Raw genomic sequence first — 14,527 nt, 5'->3', positions numbered from 1 at the left:
AGTCCTACCTGAACAGTTCAGAGGGAAAGCGTTGCGTGGAGTGCATGATGAAGTTGGTCATCTTGGTTTTGAACGAGCACTGCATCTTGCCCGTTCCAGATTCTATTGGCCAATGATGACAAAGTCTGTAGAAGAGAAGTGCAGACAGTGTCCACGCTGTGTCAGGAGGAAAGCAGTGCCTCAGAAGGCAGCGCCTCTTGAAAATATTATAGCAACTTACCCGCTTGAACTCGTCTGTATGGACTATTTGTCAGTTGAGCCAGACAACAGAGACACCCGGAACATATTAGTTATCACTGACCATTTTACGAAGTTTGCTGTGGCAGTGCCAACTAAAGATCAGAAGTCCAGGACCATTGCAAAAGCTCTGTGGGAGAACTTCATAGTTCATTATGGGTTTCCCAGTCGTCTACTCAGTGATCAGGGTAGAGACTTTGAATCTCACACAATCAAAGAGCTATGTGCGTTGATAGGAGCAGACAAAATCCGCACTACACCTTATCATCCTCGCGGAAACCCGGTGGAAAGGTTTAACCGGACGCTTCTTGATATGTTGGGTACGTTGGAAGAGGAAGACAAATCTCACTGGAGGGACTTTGTTAAACCCTTAGTTCATGCGTATAACTGCACGAGGAACGACACAACTGGTTTCTCTCCTTATGAACTGATGTTTGGCAGACAACCCCGACTACCCATTGATTTAGTCTTAGGTATCCAACCTGAAAATGCCAACCATAAGTCTCATTCAGAGTATGTGAACAACCTTCGTCAACGTCTGGAGGAGAGCTACACCCTAGCTGCAAAAAACTCCCAGAAGATCGGAGAAAGGAATAAAGTTAGGTTTGACAAGAGGATTAGAGTGGCCGAGCTCTGTGCAGGTGACAGGGTTTTGGTTAGGAACATGAGTATCAGAGGTAAACACAAAATCTCAGACAGGTGGGAACAGAAAGTACATGTTGTGGTTAAACGAATCAATGATGGCCCTGTCTATGTTGTGGAACCCGAGTTGGGAGACGGACCAAAACGCACCTTACACAGGGATCTCCTTCTACCGTGTGGGTTCTTACCTGTGGAAGAAATGGCAGGGAGCAGATCTCATGGGCCCTCTAAAGGGAAGAAACCAAGGAACAAAGCCGAAAGAGAAGTACAATCTTCTGATAACCCTGATGGTCAGGAAGATGAGGTATACAGTGATGAGGACGAAGTGTATCCAGCTTTTGTGGTTCCAGAAATAATAACCAGAGGTCCTTTTATCCAGACTGAAAGGCAGGTTATCACACCTCAGCTGTCCACTGGGGATGTGCATTCTAGTTTGGCCCGTGCAGAGCCACAAGACGAGTCACACGCACGAGAAACACCCAGTCATGTTTCTGAACCTGAGCCTTTGTTACACTCAGAAAGCAATGAGGTGACCACATCTCCCATTCCATCTGATGAAGGTCCAGGTTGGGTTGTTATTGACATTCCTGAACAAACAGAATCTGTTGAAATGAATCAAGGAAGCAGCGACACTGCTGAGCGGAGTTTAGAGCCAGAGACAGTAGAGTTGCGGCGTTCTGGGAGAGAGAGACGCCAACCTCGTAAACTAACTTATGATGAGTTAGGTGAGCCTTTAATTTTGGCTCTCAGTTCCTTTTTGTCAGAGTTTCGCAATTGTATTCTCTCAGAGCACTTTCCTTCACACACCTGTTAAGTCAAGTGTGCATGCAGAGACTCATGCACTTTAGAGGGGGAGAGTGTAACCCAGATCATTGTTTGAGTATGGGATTTCTGATTATTTGTGGTCACTGAACGCACCACTGTGCCGTGCGCATAGCCACTCTCTAGTCCAGCTACAGAGTTTTTCCTTCCGTTCGTCCGATGAGGCGCATGCTGCTCTCGTGCCCTCTACGAGCTGGAAATTCGGGTACAGTAGACATTTGAGTTGCTGTAAATAGTTTTAAAAACCTTTATATGTGAAGCTAATGATTTAATATGTTGTTAGGAAAAAGTCTTGTAGCGGTTACAAACGTGAAGCGGAGCTGAGTCCGACAGCATTCGCCATTACACGAACTCCTCTGGTGAGTTAGCGTGCAGCTCATGTTCGTATGAAATGTTTTGTGCCTTATTATACTGCAGCGAGGTATCAAATCTACCGCTGTCATGTTGTTAAGAAAGAGGCTAAATATTGCATAACGTGTGTTATTGGCTGACTGTTAGCAAGCTAGCCGTTAAGTGAGCCTAGCTAATGTCCTGAAATGGCGGCCGACACGAGGTCAGTTACAGTGTTATTATGTTATGCCTAAGAGAACAGCATTAATAAGCATTGTTAACTGCATTTATGTTCTGTTATGTTGTATTTTGACAAACCTGTATTATTATAATGGTAAGTCTGTTAAATAAGCCGTTAGTGACATGGACACTGAGTCAGTGGTACTGAGACTTATGAACGTTTCAGTTAATTCTTCTGCACACTTGTGTGTAGGCTGGTTTGTTTGCCCTTTTGGTGCCCTGGATCCTACTGGATGAACTGCCTTGTGGAAGTCCTCATCTGATGACTCTGCCGAACCGTCCTGGCAAATAGATGGTCGTTGCTGCTTGCTGGATGCTATTATTGGATGCTACACCGTTCCAACAGAGCGGTAGGAACAATTCAAAGGGCCCCAACGATGCGCTTTATTTTTCCCTGAGCTCAGGTGATTTTCTTTTGGCCAAAGGACCTTAAAGGATACATATTTGTTTATTTATTTGTTTTATTTTTCTTATGACACTGAGTGGAAAGACACTACAAAAAAAGGGGTTTATTATTTAAAATTGTGTCAAATAAATGTGTTTATGCTAAGTAAGTGTGGTGTCCATTGTGTGCTGGAAGCCTTATTGTTCCTGTGGTGGAGCAGCTACTACCAATCTCCTTTACGAAACTAGCTTCTGACAGGATATAGATATTTGGGATACATTTGATTTCTTGTAACCTATTTTTAGAGAAACTGTGATTCTGGGTTAAACATCGGGGTGAAATTGATGACACCGACACCTAGTGAACTGCCCAAGGTCAACAGTCCTGATTTCCACGCATTAAAGGTTTGGCGTAAGTACAGATTGCGTTACACCTGCGTTCACAGAAAAATGTACAAATGTCATCTGTCCAGCATGGTTAACGCTTGTATAGATCTACCTCCAGCTGTTGTAATCCTAGCCAGGTCCACTCCAACCATGCTGGACGCCATCTGAGTCCAATAAATATATTTTGATTTCATCTGTCCAAAACTGTGCTGCCAGTTTTCATTAGCTTCTTTTAATGCTCAAAGTTCGAGTTTGAAGTTTTGTGCTGTTTTCAGACCAGATGTGTCTTTTTTTCTCCTTTTTCTTGGACACTGTGTATAGTAGGGGTTGTCCTAATGCAAAATTCTTCACAATATCTGAGCAGTCACTGAAACAGCAGTTTACCACACAGCTGTTCAAAAAACTGTAATTTATAGCTAAACTTCTATTTTTAAAAAAAGTTGTTTTAGATCAACGTTTGTCTTTTCTAGACAAGAACAAAATTTATGAGACCTTCCCGTCAGGTTTCAGGGACTTTCACAATGCTCAGTCTTCTCCTTTAAAAGTAATAAATGATACTCTACTGAATGTCTGGTGATTTCTGTACTGGTGACTGTTCCATCTTAGCTCCGCTGGGCCCGAGTGCTACCTTTTACTCAGTCAATCATGATTTACTCATTTAGCATTTGGAACATTGTGTAGGAGTCAAGGGTTTGGCTTGAAACAGGTTTCAGTCTTATATTAAATAAGGGGCTTTTTCAGTCTACATTGGAAAATACTCTTCTATGACATCTGGAGTTCCCAGAGACTCTATTTTGTGGCCTGTTCTGTTTTCTTTGTACATGCTGCCTCTGAATATGACATGTCTTTTTCATTCCAACTCAGATGATTTACAAACATATACCAGGGAATCTTGGAAATCACTCCTCTATACAAGGGCACAATCCCTGTATCCTGGCTTCAAATAATTCAATGTTTCATATTTTCCCACAGCTAAACAAGGCAAGAATGAGGTTATATTGTGTGGCCTTCCATCTTTAGTTTAGCATATATATGGAGTTATTCAGTCAGTCTTATTTATTTACAGTTAGACCAAAACCCTTTAGCTAGATTTCTGGCTGGGGCAAAAAAAGAAAAGAAAAGATCACATTGTTCCAGTGCTGACAGCCTTGCAGTGGCTCCCTGTGCATTACAGAATTCAGTATAAAGTGTCACTGTTTGTGTTTAGCCTTAAATGGTCTAGCATCAAATCATGTGGCAGATATACAGCATTCATATGCCTCCTCAAGATCATTAAGGTCAGCATCCAGTCACTACTAACTATCTGAGGGAAGCTTTCTAACTTGATGTTATTGCATCAACACCTCACACATGCATCAAGTCTTACTGTTTTTATACCTTAGCTGATAACACCTTTATTTTATGCAAGTGTACTGCCTCTGCTATGGTTGGGCAGTCAGCTAAACTCCTTCCCCACATCAAGACTCTGACGACACGATTCCCGGTTCACAGGTTTATTGACACAGGGAAAGGTGAAACTGTAACAAACAGTACAAGGTATAATCACTGTACTTATTCACCATGTACATATATAACGATGAAAATATATTAACCCAGTTTTTTAATATGTCAACATGCAATGTTCATATGAATTACTTCCCTTTTTAAGTCAAATACAAACATCAAATTATGATTTTAACAAGTCTTACTATAATGAATGCCTCCAATTCGTTTGTCATTCCCCTTTAACTAGCTCCATAAGCGATTGCTAGCTTAAACTGCATAAGATTGGTTTTATCATTAAACTTACAGAAAAATGAACTTACTTGAAAGAAAGTGGTCTATACATGCACATAAAATATAAAACAAGTCTATACATACCCACAATGCTACCAAAGGCATAGGATGCATGTGGATGCCACTGGATTTATCTGGCTAAGGCCACCATGCTGCACATGCCTTCTCCTTAATTCACAGACTTACTTCCTGTTTACCGACGACATCATGTCCTATTACAGACTACAGGTTTTAAGGTGGCACCAGAGAGTTACAATTGCATATTTAAACATTTACCAAATCCAAGAAAACAGTCTACCTTAAAAACTTTTGATATCAGAACACTCCCCGCCTGGCGTGATTAACGCCACCACACTTTGTCAATGACAGTTCAACACCTAGACATCTGAAGCCAGAAGAAGTACTATTTCTGTAATGGGTCTCACAAACAATGTTTCTCCTCCTGACTTGATGACCTTGACCTCGACCTGGCGAACTTTACCATCTTTGCTTTGGAAGGTCTGTGTTACCAGACCAAGTGGCCACTTATTTCTTTGTACTTGACTGTCCTTGAGGAGAACAACATCCCCTGGCTTAATGTTTGGGTTAGATGACTGCCACTTCCTACGTGATTGCAATGTTGGAAGGAACTGCTTGCGCCACCTGTCCCAGAAGGTGTTGGACAGGTGCTGGACTTGTCTCCACTGATGCTTGTAGAGGTCAGCGGCTCCAAACTCTCCTGGAGGAGCAGGAACACAGTTTACCTTCTGTGTTAGAAGAGCAGCTGGCGTAAGAATGAATGAGTTGTCGGGGTCAGTTGTTACAGGAACAAGAGGCCGGGCATTAATGATGCCTCCTACTTCTGCCATGAAAGTTACCAACACTTCATGGGTCAGCTTCCCCTTGAGCTGGAGGAACATGGAGTCAAGAATCCTTCTAGCCAGACCAATCATCCTTTCCCACGTTCCACCAAAGTGGGAGGCATGTGGAGGGTTGAATGTCCAAGAGCAACCTTGGGCTGACAGATAAGACTTGACGCCATTGTGGTCGATGTTAGAGGGTATCTTCAAGGACTGACAAGCACCCGCAAAGTTAGTGCCTCTGTCTGATCGAATACTTTTGACCGGCCCTCTAACTGCTAGAAACCGCCTTAATGCGTTGATAAAGCTGGATGTGTCGAGGGATTCTATGACTTCAATATGTACGGCTCTTACGCTCATACATGTAAAAATCACGGCCCACCTTTTGCTGTGTGAGAGGCCTCCTCTAGTCCGGCGTGCAGAAACACTCCAAGGACCAAACACATCAAGGCCAACATTTGTGAAGGGAGGGTCTGTTGAGAGACGATCTGCCGGAAGGCTGGCCATTTTTTGGCAGCTTACTGGAGCTCTAAGTCTTCTGCATGTCACACATCGGTAGATGATGCTGCTCACTTTTCTCTTTCCACCAACTATCCAAAATCCAGCTGCACGGACGGCCCCTTCCGTAAAGAGACGCCCTTGATGGTGAACTTGTTCGTGGTACTGTCTAATGAGCAGGGTTGCAATATGATGATTGCCTGGAATAATCACAGGAGTCTTCTCACTCTGAGCAAGACTTGAATAGTGAAGACGACCTCCGACTCTTAGTAGGCCATGTGCATCAATAAAGGGATCGAGACTTTTCAGAGGACTACTTCTGGGAACCTCTTTGTGTATTACGATACATTTGATCTCCTCGCCATAAACCTCTTCTTGGACTGTTCGAATGATGATGTCTGAGGCTTGGGTGGATTCCTCAACACTAAATCCTGTCTTACAAAGATGCCAGCCCTTACAAGGTTTGTTTGTTGTGATCATGTTGTAACAACTGGCAATATGTTTCAGATGGGCGATTGCACGAGTCAGTGACTGCCACGAAGAAAACTTGGTGAATCGTTGGGACCCAAGTTGCTTGGATGCTGTAGCAGTGCTTAATGTGGACACAAGCGGTCGGATGTCTGGATCTGAACCTGGGTCCACAAGATCAAAGGTGTTGTCAGGGATGTCTTGCTCTGGTTTGGACAGAAACCTGGATCCACTAAGCCAGTTGGTGTCTTTTAAAGTGCCTGCAGCAACAGAACGTGTTGTATGGTCTGCAGGGTTCTGGTTTGTGGCCACGTAGCGCCACTGGCGTGGACTGGAGGATCTTCGAATGCGCAGGACCCGATTACTTACGTACACATAAAAACGCCTGGTCTCATTACAAATGTAGCCCAGAACCACCTTACTATCTGTGTAATAAGTCACAGCATTAAGCTGAAGATCAAGTTCTGCTGAGATCAGGTCTGACAACTCAACAGCCAGTACTGCTGCACAGAGCTCTAATCTCGGGATTGTGTCCTCTGGACGAGGAGCCAGCTTGGCCTTTCCCATGACAAACCCCACATGCTGGTTTCCAGCAGTGTCTGTGACTCTAAGATATGCTACTGCAGCAATAGCTTTTGTTGAAGCGTCAGAGAAAACACACAATTCTCTGTTGACAGCTGTCGATGGTGAAGTTTCAGTGTAGGGTCTGGGTATCGTCAGACTTGACAACTCTGTCAGTGAAGCTCTCCACGAGGCCCAAGCTTCCTCCTTGTCTCGAGGTAATGGCACATCCCAGTCACCATTCTCAGCAGTGAGCTCTCGCAGAATGGCCTTGCCTTGTATGACAACTGGTGCTACAAACCCAAGAGGGTCGTAGAGACTGTTAATGATAGATAAGACTCCCCGGCGAGTATAAGGTTTTGTCTCCTGGGAGACACTGAAGACAAAGCAATCTGTTTGAAGGTTCCAGTTGAGCCCGAGACTGCGCTGCATCGGTACTGTGTCTGCATCAAGGTCAAGATCTTTAAGGTCACTTGCATAGTCTCTTGAAGGAAAGGCTCTCATGATCTCCTTCTTGTTTGCTGCGATCTTATGCAGCCTCAGGTTAGACCTGGAGAGGACATCCTGTGTCTTCTTTAACAAGTTGATAGCTGCTTCGACTGTAGGCAGAGACTTCAGTCCATCATCTACATAAAAGTCTCGCATCACAAAATGCTTTACATCAGGGTCAGCATGGAACTCACTGACCTGAACTGATTGATGGAGGCCGTAAATAGCCACTGCAGGCGAGGGGCTATTCCCGAACACGTGGACTGTCATGCGGTAGTCCACGATATCTTTGGAGAGGTCATTATCACGGAACCATAGAAACCTCAAGAAGTTTCTGTCCTCTTCTCTGACCAAGAAAGAGTAGAACATTTGTTCTACGTCTGCTGAGAATGCAACAGCTTCCTTTCTAAAGCGAATCAATACACCCAGCAGTGTGTTGTTCAGATCAGGCCCCGTCAACAGCACATCGTTGAGTGACACACCATTGAATCGAGCACTGGAGTCAAAAACTATTCTGATCTTCTTTGGTTTCTTGGGATGGTACACACCGAATGTTGGTAAATACCATCGCTCTTCCTCCTCACCCAACGGAGGAGCCAACTCTGCATGACCATTTTTGAACATCTGTTCCATGAAGCTAAGGAAGTGTTCCCTCATTTCAGGCTTCCTCTCAAAGTTGTGAATGAGAGACTTGAGACGCTTCAGTGCCTGAGGCCTGTTGTTAGGAAGCTGCTGACGTGGACTCTTGAAGGGTAAAGGGGCTACCCAGCTGTTATTTGTGTCTTTCTGTAGTCCAGCCTTCATTATTTTCATGAATGAAGCGTCCTGAATTGAAGGAGCAACTTGGTTATCCTGTTTGGTCCTCTTGAACACATTGCATCCAAGATGGTCAACATCGCAGATGGACTCTTGTTCAGGACACGTTGGAAGATGGTCTGCAACCTGGATGGCGCTGTACCTTTCTTTAACACAAAACACATTAGGGCATGGGTTAAAGATAGATGGCCTTCGCAGCTCTGTGGTATTTGTATAGAAGGAGCTGATTGCTGATGGCCTATGGACACTGCCGAGACACACGTTGCCCACAACAACCCACCCCAGATCTAACTTCTGAGCATAGGGCTGGTTGTGTGAACCATTCACCTGTTTGCGGACTTTATGTACTCTGATAACGTCCCTCCCTAGGAGAAGCATGATCTGGGCATTTGGGTCCAGATCTGGGATGAGGTGTGCCAGTGACTTTAAATGTGCATGATGAATAGCGACATCAGGGGTTGGAATCTCATCCCTGTTGTTGGGAATTTCATTGCATTCTGTGAGACTGGGTAATGGAATGCGGACAGTCCCATCAAGAGATTCCACCTCATAGCCACTTGCCCTCCTACCTGATTATTCTTTTACTCCTGCACATGTTCTCAGTATGTATGGCGCACATGGGCTTTTGTCACCAAACACTTCAAAAAACTGTGAGCGAACTAACGACCTGTTACTTTGCTCATCCAAAATTGCATACAGCTTCACTGCTTTTTCTCTGTTCCCAGCTGGATATACCTTCACGAGGCATATTTTGGAACAGGATCGGTCCATCAGATCTCCCCCGCAAACCTTTGTGCATTTGGCTGTGATGTCCGATTGAGGCAAAGTTTCAACTTCCTCCCCGCCATGGTCTGGAGCAGGGTCCTTCACTTCTATCCAAGGTGCAGGCCCTGGATGTAGAGCTGTGTTGTGCCTTTCACTTTTGCACTCAGAACACTGCACTTTGACCTTGCAATCCCTAGCAAGGTGCGATGATGCTGAACAGCATTTGAAACACAAATTGTGCTCCCTCAAGAACATCTTGCGCTCATCAATCGATTTTTCTCTGAATGCACGACATTTGCGTAATGGGTGTGGTTTCCCATGAATGGGGCATACTTTATCACAATCATCAAGCTTTGATGAGAACTTACTAGAATCAGAACTAGCTCTGGAGGATACGTCCGTTTTACAGACTGAGATTCCTCTATGCTTGTTTGGCTGCCACGCTAACTTTTCAGTCCTGGAGCTGATGTCTGTCTGAGTGATGAAGTTGAAGCTTGGATCGTTGGCAATGCTAGCCTCCTGGCTAACAAACTCTACAAAAAAGGTAAAGGGCGGATACGGCACATGCTCTCGCCGCTTGTACGATGCGCCAGCTGAAGCCCACTTTTCTTGCAGACGAAAGGGGAGCTTCTGCACAATTGGATTGACACCTCTTGCTGTGTCGAGGAATGAAAGTCCAGGTAGGTCTCCTTCATCCTTAGCCGAAAGAAGTTCCATCAGAAGATCACTCAACTTTGTTAACTTAGCATAGTCTCGATTTCCTACCTTTGGAAATGTGTCAATGCGCTTGAAGAGAGAATCCTCTATTGCCTCTGTTGAGCCGTAGGTTCTATCAAGTCTTTCCCATATCATATCCAGCCCAGCTCCTGGATGATTAACATGAATTGCTCTGATCTGCTCTGCGTGTTCTTTTGACTCCTTGCCAAGCCACTTTAAAAGAAGATCCATCTCTTCACTCGCAGTCAAATCTAAGCCACTGGTTGCAGATAGAAATGAGCGTTTCCAGGCTCTGTAGTTCTGTGGCTTGTCATTAAATTGAAGTAAGCCTGTAGACACAAGTTCACGGCGTGCAAGATATCTCACAAAATCATTTGGGTTGGGGCTGCCATAGTTGGCGTTAGGAGATATGGGATAGGCTGAGGGAAATGCACCACTATAGTCATTTTGAGATCTGAAATTCTGGGTTGGAGTAGCAGATCTGTGTTCAAATCTTACTTGTCGTGGCTCGTGAACATCTTCTTCCTTACAGATCTGAACTCCATGTGAGCTGGGGAACGGCTGTGATTTTGTTGGCGTAACACTTTCATGCTGCTGATGCCCTGTCTCTGATACTTTGCCTTGGTCCGCAACATACTGTTGTGTTCGTTGAATAGTTTCTAGAGGGTCAGAATCTAGTACAAGGTCACAACTACGTCTTTCACTATTGATATCAGCTGCAGCTTCTAGCACTTCTGCCTCCACAATGGCTGCAGCAGTTTCTTTCTTGTATTCTAGCATTTGCATTGAGGCTTCCAATTTAGCCTTTTCTAGTTTTAGGTTTATTTCCTCCTCAGCATAAGAAAGACGAGCCTTTGCTGCTTCTGCACGTGCTCGTGCCTTGGCTGCAGCAGACCCAGTTGATGATGCATAGGAGTGCACAGAAGGAGCGTGCGAATGCGTTTTTGACATGGTTGTTTCTTCTGACTTGGACTGAACAATTTCTCAGCGAATCTCTGCTTAGATGTGCTAATTGTCCATTAGTTGATTGTGATGATGGTCTCCCTACCATCTGTCGGCGTTTCCACGTTATCTTGCCCGCTAGGAAGTGTGGTTTCACTGTACTGCCTCTGCTATGGTTGGGCAGTCAGCTAAACTCCTTCCCCACATCAAGACTCTGACGACACGATTCCCGGTTCACAGGTTTATTGACACAGGGAAAGGTGAAACTGTAACAAACAGTACAAGGTATAATCACTGTACTTATTCACCATGTACATATATAACGATGAAAATATATTAACCCAGTTTTTTAATATGTCAACATGCAATGTTCATATGAATTACTTCCCTTTTTAAGTCAAATACAAACATCAAATTATGATTTTAACAAGTCTTACTATAATGAATGCCTCCAATTCGTTTGTCGTTCCCCTTTAACTAGCTCCATAAGCGATTGCTAGCATAAACCGCATAAGCTTGGTTTTATCATTAAACTTACAGAAAAATGAACTTATTTGAAAAAAAGTGGTCTATACATGCACATAAAATATAAAACAAGTCTATACATATCCACAATGCTACCAAAGGCATAGGATGTATGTGGATGCCACTGGATTTATCTGGCTAAGGCCACCATGCTGCACATGCCTTCTCCTTAATTCACAGACTTACTTCCTGTTTACCGACGACATCATGTCCTATTACAGACTACAGGTTTTAAGGTGGCACCAGAGAGTTACAATTGCATATTTAAACATTTACCAAATCCAAGAAAACAGTCTACCTTAAAAACTTTTGATATCAGAACAGCAAGTGTGGACGCGTGTAGAGGAAGTCTGGGAACATTTTTGTTTTTCTTGCTCTTTTTAATTAATTAATTAATTAATTAATTAATTAATTAAATGTATTTATTTCTATTTATTAATTACCTACTAGGTAGAATTTGTGCCAGGTCCGAATCCCATAACACTTGTTTGGAAGGTTATACAAATATTAGACATTATTAGTCGGTAGTATACCTCATCATGCAGCTGCTCACTGAAGCCATTATTAACCTCCTAAGACCCAAACTCTTCCACGACATGCATTTTTAATTTCTCTTTGATATTTCGGCATATTGGGGCCCGATGAATGTAAAAACAAAGAATTACCAGATTTTTTTTAACCTTATTTTTGTTTTTAAAAAAAATAAGAGACACATATGAGGATATTCGTTTAAAATTTTGATAGAACAGTATCAGTATAATGTCCTCGTAAGTGGATATCAGACCCATGTAGAGCAAAATTGAGTATTTTAGTCTAAATAACCCAAAATGCGATGTCCACATATGTGGACGCCAGGTCCTAGGAGGTTAAGGAAGGGAAACCGGAATAAAAGGCTTAAATGTGCAGATGACACAAGAACTGAACTGGAAATCAGTGGCTACAGGTCTTGTGAAGTGATGAATGTTTTACTGAAATTGCCAGTAATAAATGTGCCATGCATAGCCATCTCAAGTGTTTACAGAGAGTTTTTTTAAAAATCCAGTTAGTGCCGGTTCTCTGGGTGAAAATGCCTTGTTGATGCTAGAGGTCAGGGGAAAATGACCAGACTGCTTCAAGCTGACAGGAAGGCAAAAATAACTTAAAAAAAAAACACACAGTTAAGTAACCACCAACATATGAAGAGCATCTCTGAATGGACAACAGGTCAAACCTTGAAGCAGATGGGCTACAGCAGCAGGGGACCCCACCAGAGGCCTCACCTGTCAACTAAGAACAGGAAACTGAGGCAACATTTTACACCAAAATTGAACAGTTACTGAAAAAAATGTTGCCTGGTCTGATAAATCTCATGTCAAATGCAACATGAAAACAAGGATCCTTCCCTGTATAAGTTGTTTAAGCTGCTGGTGGGAGTGTAAGGATGTGAGGGACATTGTCTTGGCATCTAATCACTGCATAACAAGCATACTTGTCGTATTTCAAAGATAGTCTTCAATGTGTCCATTTTTTCTATGGAAGCTGAACTATTTACAGCAGATAAACACTATCTGAAAACCATGAAAATATGAATCTGCCTCTTCAGCTAGGAAATGCTCTTGAGCTATAGTTTTTTTTTTAATGTTAGAGGGTCCTTCAAAAATGTTACCTGATCATTTGAGCTTCCATAGGGGGAATCTGGACTTGAACCAGAGACCTCTTGATCTGCAGTCAAATGCTCTACCACTGAGCTATACCCCCTCAGAGAAACTGCATCTGTTCACTGAAATCTAACCAGTGGATGGGATGCTGTTATGAAGCAATTTTTAAGGAAGGGAAATAGGAGAATTTTTTTGATTGAAAAGGCCAGCAATAGATATGGAGGAGGTCAAAATGCATAAAACACAGTGGAGCTTGTGTCATTCTTTGAAAGCCATGACTGCAATTCAGGCAGTACTGTTCAGGATCTTCTCAAAATTGAAAAAATTATAAACACAGAAAAGCACCATCAGATTTTGATCCACCACGCAATACTATCCAAACTGTCTGATTGGGAACAGCTTCATTTTTCAGCATGTTAATGATCCCCAACGCACTGCCAGTGCAGTAAAGGCATACCTGGATAGAAAAACACACAGTGAATCAATACACACATGTATGTTTAAACTGTCTTAATAAATCACTGGACCTATTTCCTATTTTCCTACCAAAATATTAAGATTTTTTAATAGTCTTGACATAAGTGACCAAATATGAGATTTGGATTTCATTACAGTTTGCCCAGCAGAGGGTGCCAACGGTCACGGACTGTCTCACACACCCCTTATCTTTTTAAAATAAAAACAATCTGAAATTAAACGAACAAAATGAATCTTTCAGTCCACTTCAGGGGCCTCTCTGTGTATGTGTGTGCGTGACTTTCTCCCGTGTCTTTGACATTGGCTGTGTGCTGTATACAGTTTAAGCTACCTGGTTGATTGGCTCGGTGTAAATGGAAGGCGTCTGCAGGATGTGAAGTGGTGGGGGCTGGTGGGCAAAGTGCTGGATCAGTGAAAACCGAGAAGACCTTCATCCAACCCCCCCTGCCTGGACATCTTCAGATAGTGAATGCAAAACGTCTAAAACAGCATCCCAGTCAAACAAAGCTCTTTGAATCTGAACAGCAAACAGAAGTAATGAGACTTCTGGGACTGTGATAATGAAGTAAATTAATATGCTTAGTCCATGTGTAACAGCACAGATTACAGACACTTTCTCCTTCACGTGTCGCTCTAATGAGCCCATTACACCAATTTCATGCTAAGCAAGGAATCCTGCATGAACCCTGAGCTTAAGAGCTTGAGGGGCAACACTTGCTTCGTAAACATTTTTAAATAACTGGGCCAAAAACAAATTGAGCCGCATACGGAAAGGGGAACAGTTCGGTATTAGAGATAGAAACATTATTGGATGAATTTATGAGAATTACTAAAAAAAATGTTCGTCATATATTCAGAAATTCCAAAATAGAAATCCAACATGAAGGCGCAGAAATCCAAGGGGACCGGGCTGTGCGAAAAGTGCAGGTCTTGCATAATTTATTACGAAAGCTGTAATCTATCCAGCCGTGTGTC

General features: G+C 43.1%; 1 protein-coding gene and 1 non-coding gene across 3 annotated transcripts in view; both read right to left on the bottom strand.

The window, feature by feature from the left end:
- The window catches only part of LOC113013582 (adenylate cyclase type 6), a 47,272-nt gene extending 38,403 nt beyond the window's left edge, over positions 1 to 8,869 (bottom strand). Inside the window, exon 1 of one of the 2 annotated variants that reach the window (XR_003270842.1) lies at positions 4,420 to 8,869. The gene's annotated coding sequence lies outside the window, so the exon portion shown is untranslated. The remainder of the gene's footprint in view (positions 1 to 4,419) is intronic. The other variant, XM_026154597.1, reaches the window with a different exon arrangement.
- A 4,234-nt stretch (positions 8,870 to 13,103) lies between these two features.
- trnac-gca (transfer RNA cysteine (anticodon GCA)) lies at positions 13,104 to 13,175 on the bottom strand. The gene has a single exon. It is a non-coding gene; the product is annotated as a tRNA-Cys (tRNA).
- Between the last annotated feature and the right edge of the window lie 1,352 nt (positions 13,176 to 14,527).

This window comes from Astatotilapia calliptera, chromosome 20 (assembly GCF_900246225.1).
Source record: "Astatotilapia calliptera chromosome 20, fAstCal1.2, whole genome shotgun sequence".
In the NCBI taxonomy this organism is placed as follows: Eukaryota; Metazoa; Chordata; class Actinopteri; order Cichliformes; family Cichlidae; genus Astatotilapia; species Astatotilapia calliptera.
Note: the sequence above shows the minus strand (reverse complement) of the source record. Positions and strands in the feature narration are given on the sequence as shown.